Source organism: Pan troglodytes, chromosome 17 (genome assembly GCF_028858775.2).
Source record: "Pan troglodytes isolate AG18354 chromosome 17, NHGRI_mPanTro3-v2.0_pri, whole genome shotgun sequence".
Classification (NCBI taxonomy): domain Eukaryota; kingdom Metazoa; phylum Chordata; class Mammalia; order Primates; family Hominidae; genus Pan; species Pan troglodytes.
In genome coordinates, this window is record NC_072415.2 from 17178680 (window position 1) to 17190989 (window position 12310).

Consider the following 12310-nt stretch of genomic DNA (forward strand, 5'->3'; position numbering starts at 1 on the left):
GTCACAAAAAAAAAAAAAAAAAAAAAAAAAAAAAAAAAAGATGCTGATGAGGATGCAGGATGCAGAAGAGGGGGAACACCTGTACACTGTTAGGGAGAATGTAAATTAGCACAGCCACTAATTTACATACTGGGAAAAGTATGATGGAGGTTCTTCAAAAAAACAAAAAATAGAACTAGTGCTATTGAGATGAGTTTCTTCTATATTCTGGTTGTTAATCCCCTGTCCGATGAATAGTTTTGCAAATCTGGGTACAGATCCAAAAGAAGGGAAATCAGTATATCTAAGAAATATCTGCAGTCTCAAGTTTATTCACAATAGTCAAGATATGGAATCAACCTAAGCGTCCACCAACAGATGAATAAAGATAATGTAGCATATATACATAATGGAATATTAGTCATTAAAAAGAATGAAATCCTGTCATTTGCAACAACATGGATGAAACCGGATGTCATTATGTTAACTGAAATAAGCCAGGCACATGAAGACAATATCATGTTGTTACTCATGTGGGAGCTAAAAATGTGTACCTGATGGAGGTAAAGAGTGGATTGGTGGTTACCACAGACTGGGAAGGGTAGCAGGAAGAGGAGCGGGATGAAGAAGAGAAATTGGTTAATGGGTACAAAAAACCCCAGAAGAAATAAAATCTAGTGCCTGATAGTACAGTGGAGTGGACACAGGTAACAATAACTTATTGTGTAGTTCAAAATAGCTAAAAGAAAAATTGCAATGTTCCCAACATAAAGATAAATGTTCGAGATGACAAATATCCCAATTGCCCTGATTTAGTCGTTACACATTGTATGCATGTATCAAAGTATCACCTGCATCTGCAAATATGTGCAACTTCTATGTATCAGTTTAACAAATTGGGGGAAAAAAACCCCAAACCAAACTCAAAGTGGAATAATGAAAACACTCCATAGGGAAGAGAGCTGTCCCTCAGAATCTTCAAGAAGAAAACTTCGGGAGGTGGTCGACTGACATGGAGATGGACACGCGATAAATAACCACACGAACATTTCGACCCGGCTTTCCAGTCACACCTCCGAAGCAAGCTATGTCTCTGCGTCATTTCAGCTCCTCAGGGTACGAGCGAGCAGGCCGCCAGGGCCGCCGGGATAAAGCCCAAGCGGGATAAGCTCTAAGCCCCGACCCGCCCGCTTGACCCTCTACTACGGGGCCCGAGTGGACGCACAGAGGCGAGAAGGGACTTCTCCAGCCGAGTTCACCCCCTCCGTCATTAGCGCGGCCTGTTACTCAACCTCTGGATCAGGTTTCCGAAGCGCCGCTGAAGACAAACCTGCGGACCCCACGCCCCTCCCCAGCACGGCCCTGGGGCGCGAGCTGGAGCAGCTCTTCGAGCTGCTTCTCCCACCCGGGCTCGCCCAGTCTGGAGGAGGAACAGCGCCCGCCCACCCCAAGGAGTTCCCATTTTGCTTGGGACTGAGGACACAAGGCAATAGACCCACGCGTTGGGTAGTGAAGCACAGGGCTAATGCGAAGTGAGCCCATGTCAGGGGTGGGAGTGCCAGTTCCACCCCTCCACGGCGGCCGAGGGACAAACACAAAGAAAGGAAGGGCCGGAGTTCCAGCCATCACACTCACCAGCACAGCCAAACGCGATTCTGTTTGCGGAAACGGCGGCCCGCGCCACGCGTGTCTGCTTACGTCACTTCCGGAGATGCGAGAGTCACGTGGCGACGGTCAGGCGAGAGTGCCGCGACGCACGTCCTCCGCGCCGGAACTACGAGTCCCGACGTGCCGCGCGGGGCATGCAGAAGCTTCACTGAGCGGGCACTGGAGGTCGCGAGCACGTTGCTAGTGGGCGCGGCTGGCGGGGCCGGGGGCGGTAGGGGGCTAGCGTCCGGCTGAGCCCGGCGGGTTCCTGCACGCGGACCCACGCTCTGTCGGGCTGCTCTGCTGAGTGACACCGCCGTGGCATCCGAGGAGCTGTGGTCCAGCCTGCGCGGCGGGAAGCGGCGGCGGCGGCTCCAGCGTCCTAAGAGGTAGCATGGGCCCCAGGCCTCTGTGGGGCAGCGGGAGGGGTCTAGAGGGCACCTTCAACCCTGGGCGTGTGTCCGGGAGCTGACTCGCGGCGCGAACCCGGCAACTGCTCCGCGTGCGCCGCTCTTCGGGCTGTGGCAGTGTACGACTGCCAGACGGGTCGTCCACACTCGCCGACCCCACAGACCCCGGCGGCCGAGAGAGGTCCCCCCGCCCTTCCGGGTCGAGCCAGTGTCCTGGCAAATCTTGGTTTGGGACTGTTTTTCAGCCTCCTTTGCTGTAACCCTTCACCGTGTTCTCTTCCCTTCTTCCGAAGCCAGTTGAAGAGGGGCCCGGAAGCGCCCGCGTTCGGAATGGTTTTTTAAATTAGCAATTTCTTATTAGGGACTGGCAGACTGGTCCTTACCGCCGTGTTTGGGAAGCCACAAGAGGCCATTCTTACCTGTTAGATTCTGAGAAAAGGGACAGCCTATACCTCTTATTGACAAATACCTAAGGATGCATTAGTCTGCGTTGGCTGAACTTGGCATGGTGTGGTTTGGGGGAGACAACACACTTTTTTTGGCCATCACCCCAGATTTCTACTGGGGAGTGAAAGCGCCTACTGTACTGAAACTCGAAAGCTCCATAGTTGAGGACTTTCAACCTGAGATCAGGGTCAAAACTACCTGTGGATAGATTATTGAAGCGTGTGCATATTAGCGTCGTGCGTCAAGTCCCCACCTTCCAAGGTTGTAAAACTGATCAGATTTACAATCCGTCTTGACTTACTCTTTACCAAAATTGATCCATTTAAAACAGCTTTGAAAATGTGCTTTACCAGCCTGCCTTCTTGTCAGTAGGCACAGGTATGTTAATGAATAGACCTGGCTTTGGAGAAGGCAGCATTTGCAGCGTCGTGCTTTCCAATCTAATCACTTCTAAATTGTGGGCATTAGCCCGTTTGAGGTTACAAACTTTGAACCAAGAATGAGGCCTATTTTTCACAAATAAGGATGACCCATCAATTTCTGATGACTGCTTGTATTTGTTATTATATGAAATGAGGTAAGTTGAGAATTAATCTCATTTCATGAATATTGACAACTGCAAAAGTGTAGGTCTTACAGATCGAATGCGTTATAGGCATATACAAGCATTAGAACCAGGCAATTACAGTCCCTGTTCCTGATGCTTAAGTTTCTTGAGATAATTGCTGTTGTAATTTTACAGAAAATGAGTGTAATTTTGACTTTTAAAAACATGTTTTAATGTTTTTAAACACCGGGTGCAGTGGCTCACTCCTGTAATCCCAGCACGTTGGGAGGCCGAGGCGGTTGGATCACGAGGTCAGGAGTTTGAGACCAGCCTGGCCAACATGGTGAAACCCCGTCTCTACTAAAAATACAAAAATTAGCCAGGCGTGGTGGCGCGTGCCTGTAATCCCAGCTACTCAGGAGGCTGAGGCAGGAGAATCGCTTAAACCCTGGAGGCGGAGGTTGCAATGAGCCGAGATTGCGCCGTTGCACTCTAGCCTGGGCGACAGAGCAAGACTGTCTCAAAAAAAACTAAACAAAACAAAAAAGTTATTAGATTAAAAGCCTCTTAACTATGTGTTTATGAAAACTCCACGATGATGGGATATATAGAGATTACATTTTTCAGTTTTTATAAAACTTAACTAGAAGTCGTGTAAATTCATTTGAGAATTGAGGGGAAGGATTCTTGAAAGCAGTTAATGTAAGTAAATGAGCCAGATAAAAATGATTTTAAAGTTACCATTGGTGTTATTTTTCCCTCATTATTGCCTGAGTAATCTCTGGTTTTCTGGACATTAAAATAATAATAGCTAATACTCGAGTACCTTTTAGGTGCCAAGGTTAGTGCTTTATTCATTTGCACTCGTTTAATTCTAACCGAACCCAGTGGTATAGTTATGAGTGTTTGTTTTACAGATGAGGGTTAAGTAACTTGGCCAAGATCATGCAGCTTGTTAAGTAGTGGGATCAAGATTTGGACCCAGGCAGTCTGGCTGATTGACCAGACTCTGCTAATAATGAAACAGTGCTGGCTAGAAGATCATACTCAGAACTGGACGTTGCCTAGCAAATAGTAGATTTTCAGAAAGTGTTTTGATACTTCTTAATGCCTGGGTTATGATGTCCCAAGAGAAAATAGTTAGATAAGGATGTTATCTTGCTGGAATGTGAGCTCCACCAAGACGAGGAAAGGACCTGCAGGATTTATTTCAACCCATTTGTAAGAAAGTGAGAGCACTTCTCTCAGAGGTGTAATTTTAAAGTGTAATTTCTGTTGTAGAGTTGAAGATCATATTTTTGAAACATAGAGATTGTTTTAAAAATGTAGAAACAATGTTATAGTTTCCTAAGATAGTGTTCTGTGAAGAGAGGTGGTTCATGGAAGCTTTGTTGCTCCAAATAGTTTTGGATGAAGGACTTTTCCTCTGTTCCACTCAGGAAAGTGTTCCTACTGAAATTTCATTGTCTTTCTGGAACAAATAAAATATTATTGTTTAAAAGGTTTTTCCTTCAGTTGAAAATAAGATTTTGTTGAGTAATACCGTGTGTGATGATTAGTTTTATTATGTCAGCTTAGCTAGGCTATAATACCTAGTTATTTAATCAGATACTAGTTTGGTTGATGCTATGATGGTATTCTGAAGACGTGGTTAACATCTATAATCAGTTGACCTAAACTAAAGGATATTACCCTAAATAATGTGGGTGGACCTCATTCAATCAATTGAAGGCTAAAAAAGCCAAAACTGAAGTGTCCTGAAGAAGACAGTATTTTCCTCAAGACTGCAGCATCAATTCCTGCCTAAGTTTCCTGTCTGTAGATCTACCCTACACATTTTGAAGTTGCTATCCCCTACAGTTGTGTGAGCCAGTTCCTTAAAATACCAATATCTCTGTATCTGTCTATATGTAGATGAAGATATTTATGTTTTTATCTACATCTATATATTTTTTCCTATCAGTTCTGTATCTCTGTAGAGCCCTGACTGATTCAAATTCGGGTGCTGAGAGTGCTTCTAGTGAGCAGAATCTTAAGGATGAGTTTTCTGAATTGATTATAGTGTTTCTGGAATTGGTTTTCCAAACTGATCAGATTCAAAGGCAATAATGAGTATTCCCAGTAGAAAAGAGGGCTCTGATAGTCCCTGGTGTGATATGGCAACAAAGATATGCAAAAGATCACTATTAGATACTCCCACTCATGCTTATAGACAAGATTCAGAATGATCAGGTATTTGATACCTTAGAACATTTTAATCGAATTAATGAGTACAGTAAGATAGGCTGGTTGCTTTTAACTGTGCTGGGTAAAGTGAGAAAAGAAAAGGATGATCCCAGCTACTCAGGAGGCTGAGGCAGGAGAATCGCCTGAACCCAGGAGGCGGAGGTTGCAGTGAGCCGAGATTGCACCACTGCACTCCAACCTGAGTGACAGACTGAGACTGTCTCAAAAAAAAAAAAAAGAAAAGAAAGAAAAGGGGAGCTTAAGGCTTCAAATTCCCGATTGAAGCTCCACATAAGTGACCTGAAAAGTTTCTGTGTCTGCCCTAAAGAAACCCGTATCTCTTGTAGCTACAGAGCTGAGGTTGGTGAAAACCAAATCCAGAGTCTTATCCTGTAGGTGGTTGAATTACAGTGCTAACTGAATTCCCTTCTCACCTTGGTCTGCTATTAAAATGAGGGCATTGATTAGGAAGGAATGGGATCTGCACATTTGGAATAGGGCCATATGGGAACATCCTGATGAAGCTGGGGATGTTAAACTCCTAAATTTGACTCACTCTTTTTTGCCAGTAGAAGCAATTCTTCCACCTCTGAGGAGGTTAACTCTGCTTTGCCTGAAGAACCTGTAATGACCTCCCTTGAGGTAGTTACCTTGCAAGACATTGCCGGTTCTCCTCAGGAATCCGTGAAGAGCTCTGGGGTTGCTTTTCTCTTCAGGTCAGAGATTGCAGTGGGAGTTGTTGCCACTGACTGGGGGTCCTTAGCTGCAGCAGGGATGGTTGGATCTAGGATGGCAGGGGCTATGTGATCACCAAAGAGTAAGTAGGTGTGTTGCCATCATGGGGGACAGCAGAGTCAAAGCAACAATCTGAACAGCCTGACTTGGGGGTCCTAATTGGGTAGGTGGTCATGGTGTCCCTAGAAGAGAACTCGATGGGCAGTCTACTGAATTCTGACTTGATCTCTATAAGCAGAAGAGTTCTAGGTCAAGTGAATGGAAGCCTTACTTTAATTACCAAAGAAAGAGTCATGGTCCCTCAATCAATTCCCAGATTTGAGTCATTTTACAGACCCAGAACCCCCTGACTGAGGGGAGGCAGGATCCTTTTGAGGAAGGACCCCATTGCCCTGCTAAGAATTCATACCGTTAATTTTTTTCTCAGCTTTTCCCAAAGGGACCTATGGCTTATCAGGGTAAGTGTGCATTGGAGAAGAGGAAATAATTAGACTTCTCACAGATTACTGAACTCTTAAGTCTGAACTGACACTAATTCCAGGACACTCAAAATGTCATTTTGGCCCGCCATTCAGAGTAGGGACTTGTTGAGGTTAGGTGGTCAATGGAAGTTTAACCCAGGTCCTCCTCACAGTGGGTCCCCATATTCATCCTATGGTTACTTTGCCAGTTCCAGGATGCATAACTGGTATAGACATACTCAGCAACTGGCAGAATCCCCACACTGGTTCCCCGACCTGTGGAGTGAGGGCGATCGTGGTAGGAAAGGCCAAGTAGAAGCCACTAGAGCTGCCTCTTCCTGGAATAATAGTAAGCCAAAAGCAATACCGCATTCCAGGAGGAATTGCAGAGATTAGTGCACTTAAGGATGCAGGGGTGATGATTCCTGACATATTCGCATTCAACCCTCCTGTTTGGCCTGTGCAGAAAACAGATTGATCTTGGAAAATGACAGTGGATTATCATAAACTTAACTGAGTGGTGACTAATTGCAGCTGCTGTTCCAGATGTCATTTCATTACTTGAGAACCTATCCCCTAGTAACTGGCATGCAGTTATTGATCTGCTGAGTGCTTTGTCTTAGTATCTGTTAGTAAAGATCACCAAAAGCAGTTTTCTTTCAACTAACAAAGCCGAAAATACACCTTCACTGTCCTACCTCGGGAATGTCAACTCTCCAACACTATCTCATAACAAGATCTCTGTGATCTTGTTATGAGTTGAATTGTGTCTTCTAAAAATTTATGTATTGGATTCCTAGCCCTTAGTACCTCAGGGTATGACCTTATTTGGGAATAGGGTAGTTAAAAATGTAATTAGGTAAGATGAGGTCATACTGGAGTAGGCTGGGCCCCTAATCCAACACAACTGGTGTCCTTATAAACAGGAGGAATTTGAACACAGACATTCACACAGGGAGAATGCCATATGAAACTGAAGTAGAGGAACACCAAGAAATGTCACACATTTCCAGCAAACCATCAGGAGCAAGGGGGTAGGCATGAAACAGATTCTTCTTCACCCCCTTTGAAGGAACAAACCCTACTGACACCTTGATCTTGGACTTCTAACCCCAGAGCTGGAGACAGTACATTTCTGTTTTGTAAGCTCCTCGGTTTGTGGTTCTCTATTACAGCAGCTGTAGCAAACAAATAGAGACCCTGATTGTGCTTCCCTTCCACAAAACATCATACTGGCCCATCACATTGATGACATTATGCTGATTGGACCTGGTGGGCAAGAAGGAACAACTACTCTAGACTTACTGGTATGACATTTGCATGTCAGAGGGTGGGAAATCCAACAAATATTCAGGGGCCTTCCACCTGTGAAATTTCTAGGGGTCCACTGGAGTAGTGTAGGGCATGTTCCCACCTATAACAAAAAGAGAAGCAACGTTTAGTGGGCCTCTTTGGATTCTGGAGATGACAAATTCCTCATTTGGGTGTGCTACTTCAGGTTGTTTACTGAGTGACCCAAAATGCTGCTAGTTTTGAGTGGATCCCAGAACAAAAGGCGCCTCTACAACAGGTACAGGCTGCAGTGCAAACTGCTCTGCCACTCAGGCCATATGACCCAGCAGATCTTCTGGTGCTTGAAATGTCAGTGGCAGATTGAAATGCTGTTAGGAACCTTTTGCAGGCCCTATAGGAGATACAGTGTAGAACCTTAGGATTTTGGAGCAAAGCCTTTCCATCCTTTGCAGGTAACCGCTCTTTTAAGAAACAGCTTTTGGGCTTGCTACTGGGCTTAATAGAAACTCTACGTGGGCCACCAAGTTATGCAACCTGACTAGAAAAATGACTAGAATATTTCAGCAGTTAAGAGCACAAGCAGATGGCATGTGTTCAAATCCTGGTTATGTTATATTTACTAAGCATGTCATCCTTGAGTAAGTGACCAAACTTTGTGTTTTGATTTCCTCATGGAGTGATTTTATAGAATAAATGAGATGATACAGTGCTTAGCACAGAACCTGCTAATTTTTAGCTTCTCTTAACACAACTGAAACTGCTACTGCAGTGTCTTGTGAAGTCATTAGTCCATGCCTTTAAATGTGATTGTAGAATTTTTTTGCCTTGGTACAGCAGAAAAAATAGAGTGATTTTTTTTTTTTAATTCATGTAAACCAGAGCAGAAGTTTGAAATAGTGAACAGTCTTGTAGGCATTATGTGCTTTTAGGTTCTGAGTTTATTACTTCTGAGAATTAACCATAGTAGCAGTGGTCTATGACCTCTGTGGGTGAAAGGGTGGCTGGGCTTTAAGCATGTGCAGCAGTGGGCAAAGAATGGAGGTGAGGGAAGAGGCATCAGACATTAGGAAGGGATCCTCCCGGAGAAGTGGAGGTGGGTGGTTAGATTTTGTGGGTGCCAATGGCAAGATGAGTCCTATTAGAAAGTCTCATTGATAAGAAAAAATTGTTTTCAAGGCAGACTTAAAAATTAGGGCTTCCCCATTTTTACTTACTTCTTCTACATTGCCTTTGTAACTTCTTGGACGTGATAAATTGAATTAAACGTGGTATTTTATTTGGATTCCTTGATTTTTAACATAAGCATGAATTATAGTAACTCTTCCTTGCTATCTGAAATACTGCAATTCTTGTTCTAGTTTGAGCTGATTAGTAAGCTGCATTGTAATTTGAGTCATTTCTTAAAATTAGAGGAATTAGATAAACAGTGATGGGTTTGCAATGTAGTGTTTGCCAAATGAATGTCATATATAATGTTAAGAAAAATTTTATTTGTGTGGCACACTTTATAAAATAAAGGAGACCTATGTCAAGTTCTAAATGCAAATTTTTATTTTACTTTTCTTGCCATCTTCATCACTATAAATGCAAGTTTTTAAAAAGATATTTTAAAATTGGACCCAGAATACAAGAGCTCTTTATTGCAACAATGGCTTCTGGTACTCTGATGATCAAATGACATTTTCTGAAATATGCTGGATACAGTAAACACTGACAAAACTAGTTAACCCCACAGAGAAGGTTACTAGTATTTTTCACCAAAGCCAAGCTGAAACAGGTTCTATTGCGATTTACTTGGTGTAAAATATATGTATAATTTCTCATATGTCTTTTTTTGGTTTAACAAACATAGTCCTTATTCATCAAGTAAATTCCTATTGCTAAGCATGTTTTAGTTAACTAGTAACAATAAATTTATGTTAAAACTGATTTTCATGATAGAAGATAGAAATGGAATTTATATAGTTTGGCTCTCAATCCTTTATTTTCAGGGAAAAGACACAATTTATACATATGAGCAATTTGTGAAGATGTGGGAAATTCACTAGATTAGCAGTTCTTTTTTCTTTTTTTTGGCCTTTAATCAGCTATGTGATCAGGAACAAGTTATGAACTATTACATGTCCTTGCATTCTTTGTCTGTAAACATAAAGGATGATACTAGGGCCTCTCAGTTTCCTTCCAACTCTTAACATTCAGTAGTTCTAATGCAGACAACTATGACTAAACCTAAGGTTGCTGCTTTTATACAGTTGTACTCAGGGTCTGTGTGGCCTTCCATTTTTGTAGTCCCTGTAACAAAGACTTGGAGAAGGTAAAAATAATCCTTACTCATGCAGTGGGAAGGTTTCTTAAGGAGAGTAGGCTTGTATTTTCTATTGCTGTGTAACAAATTACCCCCACATTTAGCAGCTTAAAACAACACAGGTTTATTGTCTCGCAGTTTTTCTGGGTCAGGAGTATGGGCACATCTTAGCTGGTTTGCCGCTTAGCATCTCAAAGTGTCAAGCAGGCTGCATTCTCATCTGGAGGTTCAACTGTGGAAGAATCTGTTTGCAAACTCATTGAGGTTGTAGGCAGAGTTCATCTTTTGTGCCTATATGAGTGAGGGCGCTGTCTTCTTCCTGTTGACTGGTGGCTTCCCTCAGGGACTAGAGGCTGTTCCCTGTATGCGGCCCTGTCCGTAGGCAGTTCATCATATGGTGCCTTGTTTCCTTGAGGCCAGCAGAAAACTCTGTCTCCAGTCTGCTAAGATGAAGTCCTTTCCATCTTTTCTACCATTTAGTCTACTATACCATAAGTCTTTTCTCGAGCCTGTTAGACTGCTTTTTAAACCTGACATTCTGGTGCATTGGGCCCTTGCAGTTTTCATGCAAGTTGATTAACCTTTATGTTACCAAATGACTCACTGGAGTATGCTTTTTGCTCTCTAATCCATAATTCAAAATGTATCTTCCTCTTATTCACCTCTCTGTACTTTATTTTTTTGGCAGACTTTTGATAGTAGATTTCTAAACATTCTGTATTTTTCCTTTCTTTTCACAGTCTGTCACGCAGCTGACCAACATAAGTCCAAAGTGCTTTAGAATTCGAGTAATTCTGCAAACCCTACTTTGTAGTTAGCGGTGCAGTGGTGAAGTTCAAAATTTAGACTTGGGCTGGGCACAGTGGGTCACACCTGTAATCCCAGCACTTTGGGAGGCTAGGGTGGGAAGATCACTTGAGCCCAGGAGTTCGAGACTAGCCTGGGCAACTGAGTGACACTCTGTCTCTAAAAAACAAACAAAAGAACTTAGACTTGAATGTAGGTGACAGGTGGCACTAATCTCGGGCACTAATCTCTAGTTCAAAATGATCCTTTATCAGTTCAAGTATGAAAGACTTCATATAGTAAACATTGCTTGGGGGGATTAACATATAATGTAAGAAAGGGCAGATGGTATTTCCTGCATTCTGGAGAGCCTTAAGAGGATTGGATGCTATCTATCCACCCCAGCCTTGCTTCATCAGTAAGCTGCTTTCAGCTGCAAGTAACAGAAACTGGATTCAAGTTGGCATTAACAATAAAGAGGGACATAGTAACAAGAAGTCCGCAAGCAGAGCACACTCCAGTGCCTCAGTTCAGAGCTCCCGCTCTGCCTTGTCCATGTCAGCTTTGTCCTTAGGCGGGCTCCCTGTGTTAGTCCATTCTCACACTGCTGTGAAAATACTACCTGAGACTGGGTAATTTATAAACAAAAGAGGTTTAATTGACTCACAGTTCAGCATGGCTGGAGAGGCCTCAGGAAACTTCCAATAGTAGTGGAAGGCAAAGGGGAAGCAGGCACCTTCTTCACAAGGCAGCAACAGGAGGCAGGGAGAGGGCACAGGGGAGAGTACCATTTTTAAAACCATCAGATTTCGTGAGAACTCCCTATCATGAGATCAGCAAGGGGGAAACTGCCCCCTGATCCAATTACTCCCACCAGGTCCATCACTTAACACATGGGGATTACAATTTGAGATGAGATTTGAGTGGGGACACAGAGCCAAACTATGTCCCTTTAAGGTTACAGAGTGGCTGCTGGAACCCCCAGAATCCATATGTTTCCTTGCTCACCCCCAGTTTAGGAGAGAGAATTAGGTCCCCAAACCATGGAATGTAAGTTCTCAAAATCCTTAGACTCCCCTAAGTCACATGCCCGTCCCTGGACCAATAACAGTCAGCCAGCCACACAATGCTATGAGCCCTGTCCTTTTGATCGGGATCCATCATTGGAGCTGGGGGCTCTGGTAGACAGCTACCTGAGCAGAACAGGGCCTCTGAACAGGGAAGAGGGGAGAGGATGCTTAGTAGGCAGCCAACACTTTCCATTACCTTATCTAACCAGTAATTTAGTTAACACTGTTTTATCTATTGTTCTTTTTTGTAACTATAGACAATCTTAAAGTGGAAGTCTTTCTGTATACTATGAAGCCATGTTGTCTAATACAGTAGCCATCAGCCACTTGTTACTATTGTATTGTAACTTAATTAAAATTAAAATAGAAAAATTAGTACTTAAGTCACACTAGTTACACTTTGG

The 12310-nt window shown here is 43.3% G+C and overlaps 2 protein-coding genes across 7 annotated transcripts in view; one reads left to right on the forward strand and one right to left on the reverse strand.

Moving 5' to 3' along the window:
* The window catches only part of RNMT (RNA guanine-7 methyltransferase), a 37429-nt gene extending 35721 nt beyond the window's left edge, over nt 1-1708 (reverse strand). For 2 of the 6 annotated variants that reach the window (XM_001171256.5, XM_054672127.2), the window contains exon 1: nt 1615-1708. The gene's annotated coding sequence lies outside the window, so the exon portion shown is untranslated. The remainder of the gene's footprint in view (nt 1-1614) is intronic. The other 4 variants (XM_001171239.4, XM_063795510.1, XM_063795512.1 and 1 more) reach the window with 2 other exon arrangements.
* A 97-nt stretch (nt 1709-1805) lies between these two features.
* FAM210A (family with sequence similarity 210 member A) overlaps nt 1806-12310 on the forward strand; it is a 58698-nt gene continuing 48193 nt past the window's right edge. The window contains 1 exon segment of the mRNA NM_001280234.1: nt 1806-2015. The gene's annotated coding sequence lies outside the window, so the exon portion shown is untranslated.